This window comes from Eucyclogobius newberryi, unplaced genomic scaffold (genome assembly GCF_026437365.1).
Source record: "Eucyclogobius newberryi isolate DKJ021-1_F unplaced genomic scaffold, fEucNew1.0.hap1 SCAF_14, whole genome shotgun sequence".
Taxonomy (NCBI): Eukaryota; Metazoa; Chordata; class Actinopteri; order Gobiiformes; family Gobiidae; genus Eucyclogobius; species Eucyclogobius newberryi.
In genome coordinates this window covers 17311499-17326555 of record NW_027315768.1, presented here as the reverse complement: position 1 = coordinate 17326555, position 15057 = coordinate 17311499, and the positions used below count along the sequence as shown (strand labels likewise).

Sequence of the window (15057 nt, the reverse complement as noted above, 5' to 3'; positions counted from 1 at the left end):
GGGTGCAATCACATTTGACCTGGTTTGAGCCTAAATTAGTCCAGATAAAGACTTGGTTTAGTCTTGGTCAGTCTAGTCCTGGTTTAGTCCAGGTTTTGGTTCCGGGTTTAGCCTCAGTTTAATCCCAAAGTTGATGTAGTGTGTCTGTGCAAATATGAATGCGGCCTTTTAACCTACATTTTAACCTACACGAAGAAGCCTAGAAATGTTTCTGAAGTCACATGATGTCAGTAACATGTAATTAAATTCAGTGAATTTGAATAGTTGTTGCATTTCTTTAATACATACTTAATGGGACTGCCCTCTGGTGTTTCCTATTATGAAGAAAGTATTTCGACTGCATGTAGGATTAGTTACCATGCCATCCAGGAACCAGGAGCAGGAGCAGGAACCATTTTGTAATCCTGTGTTCAGGGGGATAAGTACTGGACTCGTGACATTCGCCCAATTCATATTGAAAATGTGGACAGAAATTAAATAATGTACTTGGGCCTAAAAAAAGCCACAATGGACACAGTGGATGGCGATCTTTGGAACATACTTCTAACAGCTAGGGAGAAGGCCCTCACAATGACCGACGATTAAGGACTGGGCTCATTTAAAAAAAAAAAAATACTTCTGGACTCAACTTGAAAAAGGACACATTTAAAACAATGAACAAAATGGGACCGTTATTTTGGACTTGATGTGCTCTAACTCTGGTTTCCACCTGAAGTCCCTGGACATTCTAATGTTATTAAGTCTCACTGAGGCGAGACATAGTGATAGAGGAAACCGGAGCACCCAGAGGAAACCAGAGGAAACCTACACAGACACAGGGAGAACATGCATCTCAACAAAGGCCCCATCAGGGTTCAATCCCAGGACCTTGCTGTGAAGTGAGGGTGCTAACCAATGTGCTACCGTGTCATTGTTGTGTTGTTCTGTTGTTTTTGTTGTTCTATGTTAAAAAAAAATATATATATATATATATATATATATATATATATATATGTATATATGTATATATTAAATATTATGGATGATGGACAATGCAGCATGTGAGAAATGTAGCGGAGGATGGAGCGATAGCAGAAGAGTGGGATGATCTTTGCATTTTTGCATCTGCAATGACTTAAATGTCATATTAACAGTTTTTATGTTAATTTTGTTGGCGTGCACCCATAAACAGTTAGAAGTGGTTGTAGTGTCAGCCTGCAGCAAATCGCGCCTGGCAATAGTACTGGCTTGGAGCCGAGTTCCATATTTTACAAGCAGTTACAAAGAAAAAGGTGCAGACGTTTCAGCCAGACTTAAACTAGGCTCACTTCCTATTTGGAACAGCAGCGGCTTAGCTTCGACCTCTTCTATATTGTTGTTGCTGCTTCATTTTTTGTTCTATTTTTTTAATATGTATTTTTCTTTTTAGTAAATGCTGGATTTATTTATTTTTTAATACAACATTTGTTGCCAAGCACTAGGACTCCTAGAATTCTGAAACTGTTAGAAATCCAAGAGTTCTCCCATTCAATGGAATTCTACGGGAAGTAACTGCCATAGAATGTTGGTTGCCTTGGCAACAGAAAATTGTAAAATTTTTAAATCCTCACTTAAATTTGAAAATGTTCTCAAAATCGTAACATAAAAAAATTAAATATATACAGATACAGGAAAAGTTAAGAAGTGAGGAACACCAAAAACCTGGAGTGACAAGACCTCAAAATCTAGGAGCAGTCAAAATCACTGCTCTGGGAGTTCTAGTGTGACAATAATAGTGAACAAAAGCTGAATCGATTGGACACTTGAAAATGCCCTTTATAAATACATATGTTTCTAAGCTTTGATGCATTATTTTGCAACATGGAGACATTGAGTATAAGATGCAAAAGCAAACTACAGCCTTGCAAGCCTGTTTTTTCCCCTCACAATGATCTCAAATGATTTTCCTGATTTGCAGGAAGTATGCATTCACAAAGCAGCCTGCAGACTACAGAATGAGCATAGAAAAGTATTCAAACCAACCATCCACCGGAACATACCGTATAAGTAACAAAAGCTTAACTACTTTACAAGTCGGTGCTGCACAAACGTTATGACCCGGTTTGATTACAGGATCATTGTGGAGAAGGAGCGGAGCTATTCTATAAATAAAAGGTTAGCTGGAGGTTACTGTAAATCAAATACAGATAAGTTGACCGGGGAAGCTGTCAGAAGTCCATCACGATTCATGTACATTGGTATGGAGCACGCATTGTTGCCAGGTGACATGCTCGCTGACTGACAGACGGGTCCGTACAAGGAAACAGCATAATCTGCATGAAGATATGAATAGACCAATGGTTGCGAATATGACATAAGGATCTATAAATCTGAGTCCCTGGCAGGCTTTTTCTTTACACTCTTAATACCTTCTTCGGGGGATCATGCGTCTTTATGTGTTCGCGAAAGTTAGATCCAACATCAGTCAAACATGAAAGACACTATTCCTATCACACTAAATGTCATGTCTCAAGCCATTTAAATGCGGATGTTTTATACACCAGGATCCGGAGCGTGCGCGCTTGTCCTTGGGTGAATGAGGACAGGTTCAAGTAGACAACGAATTCTCTGCAACATAAAACACTACGCAATAAAAGCAACACAGTACAATGGCGTGATGGTATTCTTCATCCTCCAGAGAGTCGGCGAGAAAGGGAAAAAGGACAGGAAGAAAGCCGTTGAAACGTTTCCGACTCCCAAGTAAACGTGTCAGTTTTTTGGAATATGTCAAACACGCTGTGCCACGCTGAAGGCTGGGTTGACTCAACGCTGCGCCGTTTCATATTTAAATATTTTTAAATGAGCTAAAAATGTATCCTTTGAGGTTTGAGACTTACATGCAAAACTGCCCTGGCTCATTGCACGGTAAATTTGCAGATTTAGAGAAAACAGCTTTGTGAGGAGATTCAAGGTTGGAAGCACAGGATTCTTAAACATGTTGTATACGTTTGACTGATTTTGTTTTAAAGCTGTATTCGATTGCAGAGTGATTCGTTTTACACAAGGACTTAGTAGATATACCACATTTCTTACTGCGAGTGTGTTGTTTTTATCATTTAAAGTGTGTGTAATGCACTTTGAGCAGCTGGTGTTGTAAATGTGCTACAGAATTACATTTGACATTGACATTATTAATTAACACCCTCTTTTTCCAATGGAATATATAGTAAAATACACTGTCGAGCCTTTTAAAGTCCCAAACAAAAGCATTCTAAATGTCCGGAGCTACAGATAGACTGCATTACACGACTACAGGATGTGTTATGATCTACTTAAAGGTTCATTGCTTCGATTAAAAATAGTCATAGTCATAATCATGCAATAGACACAGTATTAGCCAGTATCAGCCAAAAGGCCTTCATACATTTCTCTCCACTGTGCTGCACTTTCCAATGAATGTACGTAAATGTAATATAAGTCATTACTGAGTATATGATATGGCCAAAAGGGGTGCTTACACTTCTGCTAGTCATTCTAAAACTTTAAATATTACATCTGCATATTATTTGCAAATTGAACAAAAAATGGGAGCAATATTCTTTCAGTTACGAGTTCTTTTGAGAGAGATAAATGCACAAATAAAAACAGCAATATGCTTGACCTCTGGGGGGATAATACCTGTGGAATATTCATATTTTAAAAAAAAAACCTTGTGCGAGGTGCAACAGCATTATTACAGCCCGGATTAATGTATGGATTTCTGTAACACGGCGGTCATCACATTTAGCAGGGACAAGCATAAATATAATCAACATATGTAGTACTATGCTTGGCTTGAATATTTATTGAGTAGCATGTAATAAAAAGCCCTGTGGCGGCATGAGAGGACCAGAGTGGATATTGGATACACATGAGCAGCACGCCTAGCAGCCCAGAAAGAGACAAGGATACCGGGCCAGCGCACTCTCACCCACGTCAAGTAGTGAAGCCGAGCGTGGCAGAGCAGCGCCCAAGCTAACAGCGTGCGGGCCACCGGCGTCCAGAGACCTGCACTGATCACTTTCACTCTGCGCTTACAGTGTAGTTTGAAGAGCGAATATTAATATACGGCCTCTTTTCACATGCTCTCTAGTGACAAAACCTGCAAATACTAGGTCTGGTTCAAATCTACCGCAGGAACTGTAGGACTGTGTCATCTTTAGGGCTGCGGACCTTTAGGCGTTTAGTCAGTGAAGTCGTTGGTGTCCTGGCCTTTTTTAGTTTATTTTAGTCGACTATTTGTTTTGGGGGCATTTTAAAGCATCTCTAACAGTGCAGAGGAAAAAGCATGGACTGAGTTATCTTGAGATTTGGTGAGTGAAGTGTGAGTTTAATCTGATTTGACTGATAAATACACAGTTTACGAGTGGTTTTCTACATACATTTTTGTAAAGGCGTGATCTCCTATGATCTTGTGATCTTGTCAGAGCACTTTGGGTACAGAATAGTGTTGTCGCAATAAAAGATCATTCAAACAATATTCAAGAAAAGTATATTTTTGTCTTGAAAGTGATTATTTTCTGTGTATTGATAGTTCAAATGAGTACCTAGTTTCAATATTAGTTTTAGTATCGACTAGTATACAGATAGTAACAGATACATGGCACTCTGAAAGTTATGGATGCAGAGAATAATTAGGTACTCCTGCTTTTCACGTTTTGAATACAGTAAAAATCAGCACCTGTAATAAGTGCCATGGAGCTGCAAGTAAAGCTATTGGCTGTACTTAACTGTGATTGGTTAAATCCACCTAAATCCCTCAGAGCCTTTTTTAGACCGACCAATAGGAGGAGCGGTTTGGGAAAAGTGCCTGTGTTTGAGCGTAGAGCTGCTTTACTTTGAAAAGCACTGAATTATGACGTATCACCATCAGATTTAGCAGAGGGCATGAGATTGCATATCGCCGAGGCTGACATATGAAGACGGTGGAAAACCAGGCACAACTTCAGATTGATGAAGTTCAGGGAGCTTTTCGAAGGCATAGACCAAACTTCGCAACCAAAGTACACACTCTGAACTCACAAAGGCAAGAAATCTCTCCGGTTGCACACATCACGTCTAGTCAAACGCCGTCAACAAGACAGTAGTGGCAGATTCACGGCTAAAGATAGATCCAACGACAGCACCCCGGCATTCAAGGAGCTTTGTTTCATGATGGCTAGGTTTTGACAGGCAGATGAGGTGTCGGGGTAAAAAGGCACCCGCCCAGAGCCAAAAGCTGATCCTGGTGTCAATGAACACGGAAGCCTACGAAGCGCTTGTGATGACGGAGATTTTTGTCGGTTTTTCCGGCGCAACAGTGCAAACAATAGGAATCAAACACGCTTTCTGATATAAGGACTGAGATACATGTCTAACGCGGAAAAGAATGATACAAAATATGTTCAAAGCACGAAAAATGTACCACTGCATGAGATTCTATTTTTGAATACAATGTTCTATAAATTGATGATAAGAGATAATGACTTAAGTACAATCGGAGCAGTGTTTCTGTCATTCACGCCGAGACTCCGTTCCAGCAGCTGCAGGTTAGGATTTAATTGGACAGTTGCTGACATGAAGCGATAGATCAAAATAACATCTATTCAATCTTGTGCTGACAACGCGCCTTCCTTCCGATTTCAAATGATTTTTTAAACTATTAAGCAGCGATTGTCGAGCGGCCTCCTGAGAATTCCCTCACTTCTCGTAACTCACGAGCGATTTATATCAGCGGGGCTCTAAAAAAAACATTCCTTCATTCTCCGCGGCTCGGTCGTTTCGGTTACGTCAGACGCTCATCAGGGAAAATAATCAGGAGAAGTTAGTCAAACATTATCTGACAGAAGCGAGGCGGTCCAACGTCAATCATCGGATTTAACTACTGTAACTGAAGTCACATTAATAATAATAGCACATTTTGAGGATCAGTTATTGCGTCATTGCGAGTCCTGATCAAGCCAAGCTCAGGATCGGGAGATGGGTCTCTGGTGCTGCTCTGCGCCCGCCCACTGCTCCTGACAGGTGAAGGCATATCACAAAGCAGCAGAGCGTTTCTCCACACTTAGCATTTTTGAGCAATTGTGAGCAGCTATTTGTGTCAGATTCACTTTATTTCAATGGCCATAGTGTGTATGCAATGACCATTATCTCAGGTCAGGATTAGTAGAGAAGTTTCAATAAGGGCTGTAGTATAGTATAGTCTCTACAATACTGACCATCTGACCATGTACAGTATCTGACCCAAATGACAGGGCTACAACGACATGCTAAACCATACTAGGAGTGTATCTATGTAAGCAGACAGCCCTAGTTTGTAATATTCATTCATTTTTATAAAACACGTGTGAAGGGGCATCCAGGATTGTGTAGCGTTGGCGTTTATTGATACTTTAAGACGGCCCTGACAATGTATCTATGGGGACAATGATGCATACTTTAGTTGTTTCTTAAATTTAAATGAAACAAATTGGAACAAAGGGAAAATCATGCTCAACTTAAGTGGTCACAAAAATATTGAAACTGATTATTTTCAATGTTTAGTAATTGCTTATATAAAAAAGACCTACACTTGTACCTGTAATGATTGTATCAAAGTTTTATGGTCTGATTGAACAGTATAAAGTTGGGTGTAAACTTCGCTCAAGGCAAAACACAGAATAAACAGAGAGCTTAGGTCACGTACAGCGCTCGGCTTTAGAAATATTATCCACAAAGTTAGTTCTATAAAAAGATCCTCAAGATCTTTCACGGCCAAAAAGAAACCTGAGCACTTACATCAGGGGATCTCCTTTGTACTGAAGCCTATATACAACCTGACACACTCATTAACTTCTAACAAACTTCATTATGACGCTTTAAAGCAATTCAAATCAAAATACAATCGTTTGGAAGTTTTCTCATATCAATTTAAAAAGATTTCAACTATTCAATCTCTAAGCCTACAGCAAAGGTCGACCTTGTTAGTCAATACTATATATGGAATATATTTATGGCAAAAAACATAATGTAAGAACACAAAGCCAAGACTGTTCTTGCTATAAAAATATATCCATACTTTATTTGTTCTAATAATTGTTTGGATCTTAAAATGCAGCAGGTCAAAGGTTTTAGCAACGTTTAGCACTAACAATCAGGCCTCAAGAACACTGACTTTGTATCTGCAACATTTAATAGAACTGTCCATGTAAGTGTAATGTGGTTTATTTTGTCATTATCTATTTTATAATACGATGAAGATTGGCTATATTAATGTATCAGTTGTGATGTTCCTCATGATAGTGAATTGAAGTGTAAATAAGATGGTAGTAGTTACATGTCAAGTAATGCATTAAATAATAAAGATTCAATGATGAGAAAAATAAGATACTACATCTATAAAGTCATCTGTTAACACTTAAAAACTCTAATCTGAACACCTGCATTCTCCAGAGCGCACCCACTCTGTAACCAGGCGCGTGTGGGAGGACAAGCTTTTGTTTACATCTCAACTACATGTAAAAGTGTGAAACGCTTAACAATTCAATCCACAGCTGCTTCATTGAAAATGACTGTCAGGAAACACACTCCTCTGAAGCGCAAAGTTACAAGACAAAAATATTACAATATTACACCCAGCAAGTAACATAATGATCTGAGTCCACTTTAGGTTCAGGGATAAATGCACTTATTTATGTCAATTTCCTGTTTTTTCTCTTATTTGCTTTTGCTGGTTTAATCTTTTAAGATGTGTCAATTTAACAGAGCATTTATTCATTTTTTTTATTGTTTTACTTTCATTATGATTTCAGTCTGTCTCCGCAACACTTGAACACAGTTGGAAACTAAGTGGAGTACTTTGGTTCTATTTTATCATGTAATCTTGCAGTTTGCAATGTCAAGATTATCCAAGCCACATTATAAGTAATAACCATAACATAATAATCGTGACAAGTTTGAAGGCTAAATTGAATATTTTTTGTTCAAGCTTTAGTCCAAAAAATAGACTTCAAAGTATATCACTTTTTTATCTGGCTGTTTTTGCCCCATTTATCTTTAGTTTTCATAAAGTCGGTTCCAAATTTGGAGAATATGAACATGTTAGACAAAGGGAACGAAAGGAAATTAAAGATTTAATAATGTGACAACCCTACTTTATATTTTTTACGACTCATTTCAAAGTGGCAATTCATTGTGTTAAAATCAGGGATGAACTGTTATCGAGCAACAAAACTCACATTACGATTGTCAAACTAAGAGGATTTGGTTTAAAACGAGTGCTCACAGCAAAGGGTAAATGAACTGTAGAGTGCGGATATCAGAGAGTCACTTCATTTCATAGCTTATGATTCTCGACACTATTAATTTGTAATTTACCCAGCACAAAGTAAACAGTAATAAATAGGCCTGTTTGTATTGTTTGCGATTAGCCTGTGCTGAATCCTGCTGTTGTGCTGCAGGCTCCAGCGCTCCAGACACTGGCAGCAGGACAGTCAGAGTGGAAGCAGCTCTCAGAGGGAACACCCGCTGCGAAGGGCCCATCACGAGGCCATTTTGGCATTCATGAGCATGATTGATGACGCCGAGATGGAGGCAGCCTTTGAGAAATCCCCTCTGCGCCTCGGGAGAAAAATGATGATTGTTTGGAATCTTCCCTGATAGTTCCCCCCCTTTTGCTTCTCTCCAGGACGTTACATTACATCCAAAATACTACCAGATCCGGTAAAAGGCCCGCAGCGCGCCCGGTGTAATGCTCAGATGTGCACTTATGTAGTAATGTGGCAATTACTGGACTTTGCTAAATAACTCGTCTGCATCATCTCGATAACATTATTCAGATTTTCACAATGCATCAGGAAAGTGTAAAAATGTGTCAGTAAATGTCGTATTGAGGTTGACGTTTTGCACAAATGAACCACAAAAGAGCGGAAATGTTACTTTGTACTCTTGTGTGACGGATTGCACTGCTGCATTCTTTGATATATCTCCCACCGCAAATCAAAACATACTAAAGCCATAGTAATATATCAATTAAAGATATATCTAGGAGGGTTAATGGCTGATTATTAAATCCATCACAATAAAATGTTTTGCCATAACATATCACAAAAAAACACAAATATTGAAACAACTGTATGCATCTGATACAATAAACCTTAAGTAGAATAATTCATTTATAAAACATGAACTGCAATGATAAAATAGCTGCATGAAACACCCAATAGTTCATTAGTATCATTAAGGAGTCATAAATGTTAATTATTCGACCCTCTACAGCTCAAATATTAATGAAGTACACACAATTAGTTTCCCTTCACTGCAACAAAAAAGTACATGCAATAAATACTGAGTTCCAGCTTTCATATGATATGTGATTATGGCACATTATAACATTTTAGTGCTGCAATTACTGTGAGAAGATACATCACAATTTAACGATTATTCACAATTATTGACATAAATTACTGTTCTGTAACGTGTGTGACCAGCTTAAAGAAATCAAACTTTCTGAATGCAAATAAATGCGATATAAACAAGCAGATAAGAAGCACTATACATTTAGGTTCAGATTGGTTTGGATTGGGAGATTGAAATTTCTTAATTTTGCTTCTAAAATTGTGACAATTATTGTTTTTTGTTTGTATGACTATAATGAGACCTGAATAATCATCCCTAAGCGTGACAGACCTTAGACCTGCAGGACTCGGGTCCAGCCAAATTAACAAATTGAAAACGCAGTTATAGCAACTAATTTGGAGCCATGTGGCAACCACAGGGCCAATCAAAAGAGAGGTTGTAGCAGGTACCCGCCCCTTCACGCCCACACAGCTGTCACTCAAACCTGTTGCTAACACAAGCTGAGACCGACTTCGAGCGCCTGATTGGTTATTATGTTCATATCTTAATTTACACAGACAATAGCAAAATAAAAACACCAAAATCATTCTTATTATGAACATTTCAAGTCCAGAAGGTTGAGTCTGACAGCGGCAGTTACAGAGAAAGACGAGCATGTGTTTTAATAGAAAGTGAATGGGAAACAGAGCTGAAGGAGCCGAAACGCGGTCGTAGTCACTTCCAATTTAGGACGCAGCGGCCTGCGGGCAAGGACTGTCCATTCATTTAGTCTGTGTCCTGATAAGTACACACATTTATGCAGCACATTATGCAACAAGTAATCAATGCAAAATAAAACAGCGGAAGTGACTTAACTTTTTGAAAACACCTACAAGTTTGACCCAATATAAAACCTGTGTGGACTTATACATGAGTGGCAGAAAGGTCACAGTGCCCTGACAATACATGCGCCGCGGGGGCTAACAAAGTCAAAGTCTCCTCGTCAAAGGCAAACCCGTTCAGCCCATCACATGACAGTGAGAAGCACAAAGACGCAGCACACCTGAACAAGATATCGCCGGCTGCTCGCGAAGGCAGCCAAGGATCACAGAAAACATCATCACCGTTATTTCTGTCCCATCTCCCCATAAACAGAGCCGGGGCGTCAGACAACGTCACATGTAGCGTCTGTGTACGACTCACTCAGACACGGCACGCTATGACAACTTTCAATCAAGATTTAGTCAGTTCAATAATTGGTTTAGAGCAGGCATGTCCAAACTACGGCCCGGGGGCCAAATGCGGCCTTCAGATAAATTTTTTCTTCCTGCCAAGTTCATTCAAACAGCAAAAAGTAGTACTTTTTACTGTGAAAATGGAAACATTCATGCATTTTGACATTGTTCCAACCTAATATTAATGTTCCAAGTATTAATTAAGGTGTGGAGGCTTATTGAAATAATGTCAAATACAACATTTCTAATTATTTACTTTGTCATTCGACAAATTCAACATTGGCGGCTTGTTTGTGGCCCTCTGCTCCGTATAAGTTTCGAAATGCGGCCCTCTGCAAAAAAAGTTTGGACGTTTGAAGTATTTTCACACAGTCGAGGGATTTCTTTTATGGTTTATGATGTAGACAAGCCACAGAAAAGCCGAGGAATAGCAAATATTTAAAATAGATCGAGTTTAGCAATTTCATAGGCAGCAGGGCCAGCTTTTGGCAAGACCCGGAATGAACTAGGAGCTCTCTGATTTGCTTACAAGTTGCTCTAACCAATCAAAGAGCTCCTTACTAGTTCCCTTTCATTATTCTCGTTATATTAGGCAGGAGGACTAGGAGTGTCACGGAAATGCTAAACAGAGAAGCTAATACAGTTTTCCTAAAAAAAAATTCTAAAACTCTTTTACTAGAAGTGGTTGTTAGATCATTTATTTTTGTTTTTTTTCAAGTTCTAAAGCCACAATAAATGTACACCTCTGGAACATTCTTCTGGTTGCAGGGATAAAAGCCATCACTACGAAATAGATGACGCAAACCAAACTAATGTTTAAGAACTGGAATTGTTAAGAATTATAATTGACGAAAAATGGAGACAATTACATTCCGACTAAATTTGAAAATGGACACATTTGCTGGACTTTGGGCCAAATGGAACAAGTACGCCAACAAATATAGGACTTTGTATGTTATCTCTTTGTGTCTTGTGCTCTAACCGCGTTGTTTTGTATATTTAAAAACACAACACAGAAAAATGTCCCAAAGAAAAATAATATAATTTTGTAAAAGCATTTCCCAATTCTTTCCCAGTCTTTTCTTGTGCACTATTAAGGGTTCCTAACCGACAGAATCTAAAAACACAGTCAAAAGCTGTTAAAGGGTCATCTAACCTTTATACACATACTATACTCAGTGTGTTCATTTGTCTTTTCGGATCACTTCTCTGTCACTGGCCCTGAACTGTGGCAGTTATGTCAGCAATCACCAAGTGTCTGAGTCCACAGACCGAAAGGAAAGATGGCAATCACAATTGTGCAATGGATTTTGAGAGTATTAAAACAGGCCCTACGATCTGAACTGGGACACAACCGACACGCACAGTAACACGGGGAGGTTCTTTACTCACAACACACTGCGTCAATAGTAAATAATTGCTTGTAAGACGCGTGGTAGTGTGAGCGGTGAAAAACCCTCCTGAGGATTGTATGCAAAGTAACGGACAGTTGACTGCCTCTAGTCTGGCCCGGTCATCCGGCAGAGCCCCACACTGAGCCTGTTCTCTGGAATGACTGTACCGGTGATGGCTTTAGACTCCGGGTTCTTACAGGATTTCTGTCAATAACACTGTCATTCCACCTGACCTGTATCCTTCTGTTTGACCACACACACGGTCACAAATGGGATCTGTGCTGTCACTTCAATCTGCTGATACCATGATGCACTGGGACTACGGATGTCACTGTATCATCTGTATTCAATCTTTTACGATTATTGTGGAAGGAAACATCGAGGTTTTTACGATTATTCACAATCGTTGGCGCCACGACCAATCAGTGAAAGCATTTCATTTGATTTATATCGCAAGTTTAATAGATTATCATTCCACATTAGCTTTATGAGATCATACTTAATAAAAAAAAGTAATGTCACAAAAAAGCCAGATTAAAAAAGCGCTTTACACGATACAACAAATGATTCATAGCTACTGCCTACGACTCTCACGATTATTATTTCCTAGTTCTTACGATTAGATTGTGACCTGAACAATCACGCCTATCGATTAAACAAATAATCTTGACATCTCTAACTTGGACACGTGCAATAAAACATCGCATTAACCGACTCAAGGAAGTTTAACATCCAAATCCATTAAACCAAACATACATCTGTCATCATCTGATTTTGCTCTTCATTCAACCTCTCGTTTTATGAATCGAGATCCAATACCAAAACACCAGCGCTATTTAGCAGAGGTGGACTACTAACATGAAGAATGACATTTCCCGAACCATCAGGGAGTTAATAGGGTGTGATGGCAGCTGTAAAGTCGACGGGAACAATAAGCTACACACAGACACACAGAATCACTCGCACAAGAAACGAATCACCTAATGCTGCATGAGATAATAGCATCATCACCATCAGCCACACGTGTTCAGCCTCCGCCAGGCCAATCTTTGCCTCCAGTTAATACGAACACCCCGGGAGCCTGATATGTTTTAGGGTATCAATAAATGCACCAATTCCCAGACACGGCAGCTCAAGCCTCATTTTTCATCAGTTTAATTTCCTTCAGCATTTTGACCCGAGACATTTTCAGCCACACCACAGGCTCTTGAAAATTACTTTGCGAAAACGACAACAATGTCTGGCGAAAATAATACAGCCGCCTTTTAATGTGAAAATGTACTATATCATTACCACAAACACACATTAATGTCAGCCGCTCGTTCAACTGTAGGCAGCGTTGTATTAGTATTCAGCTGAAGGAACGAGCCCATTGTGGTGTGAATCTGCTGAGGTGTTGATAACGGCCGGTGTCTCTGTCAGAACTTTAAGGTTATGGGTCATTCCGTAACCCTGATCAAACAGACATTTATTCAAAATGACATCACTGGGATTTGAGAGAGAGAGAGAGAATTGAATTTTCCCCCCCTCATTTGGGAGATTAGTGATGATGTCAGGGACGCGGCTCCAAAAGGTTTAATCAGATGGTTATTCAAGCCGCCTCTGAACAGGTGCGCCTGTTATCAAATATGCAGCTTTTACGTGTGCCAGCTTCACCTTTTATGGAGGAATCAGTGGCTCTGAAGCATAACAATGAGGTCCAGGGGAGAGAGGAACAGCACTTTGCATAGTTTGCATACTTGTGACTCAAATATAAAAGTGGCACAACAAAGTGAAGTGTGCAGTATGAAGATTATGGCAAAGGAAGGTGGACTTTTTAAACGGATTTAGTGACAGCATTTGCTTTTAGAATTAGGATTACCCAAGTCAATTAAACGTTCAGAATAAGAAAGTGGGTAAAGCAGCACACACAAAATGAATAGGTACATAACAGGAACATTATCTATTATTATTATTAAGTAAGAATAGTTTCAAATAGTTTTCAATGCTGTTTTGTTTTCATCTGCGTTCATTCCACTGTTATTCAGACTATTGAGAAAGAGGTTCGAATCTTTAATCTCGCAGCCTGTTCTTGAGTCCAAACACATCAAAACCCAGTTCCCATCCACACTGCAACACAGACTCATTGTTTGTTTCTCTAGTTCTTTTGTGGCCAAGCGGTTAAGGTAGCAGCACATATGCCAGGCTCCGTGTGCGGCTGGCTACAGCGTCGTGAGTTAGAATGACGGCTTCAACAGTTTGCTGCATGTCCTCCCTTCTCTCTCATCCCTATTTCAAGCAAAAACTGCGCTGTCTAATAAAGCCTTTGGGTCATAGACAGACAAAGCGCTCATATGTCTGAAGAATAGATGTTTTCACCAGACCGCTTCTGCAAAGTCAAAGCTGAAGCCGGCAGCTCCACTTGAACACTGACTTATCACCTCATTTTCTATTTTCTGTGGGGCAGGAGTTAATCTGCAGGGTTGACCAGTCATTATCTCTGCTTGGTTAGCACAGTCAGGGACCTCTACCGGACAAGGAGCATTTAACGGCAGCTGTGGCTCAGAGACTTCTATAATGCACATGTGGCGTCGATGTATGTTAGGCCTCCTGACAATACCCTGCTATCAGGGCCGGCTAATTACACTGGGGCTACGTCTTTATTGAACTACGCCTAATTTATTGTTCCAGGAAAGTCCACAGTGTAAATGATGTTGTTTGTGCAGGAAGGTTATGTAGAGAGAGTGGTGAGGAGAACTCCACTGCAGACGATGAATGAGAATGTGCTCAGGACTAAAATGTAGCTACAGAGCAGTTATATCTTCTCCAGAGGGTAAATAGAAAGTAAAGGCTCTGAACATAATCAAAACTATATGACTACATATAAACTATGACTATGTGAATAATGGGTGTGATTTCTGCAGTGAAATGTTAAAATGATCCAGATATAGTATATTATACCTCTGATATTGATGTGCCTGTAAATGTTCTGAAAGTGATAAGTAATGCTGATTGTTATTCCCTCTGCCATTAGGACACAGCTGAGGTTTCTACATCTCTTTATAGAGCTGTTGTAAAAAGGCTTCTGCCCAGTGATTTTCTGCATCCTATTTTGGCCCTAATGGCATATCTGGTTTACAACTTTTCCTCCCAGAGCC

General features: G+C 39.5%; 1 protein-coding gene across 2 annotated transcripts in view; it reads right to left on the bottom strand.

Moving 5' to 3' along the window:
* LOC140359594 (glypican-6-like) overlaps positions 1–15057 on the bottom strand; it is a 109156-nt gene that overhangs the window by 93729 nt on the left and 370 nt on the right. The window lies entirely within an intron of this gene.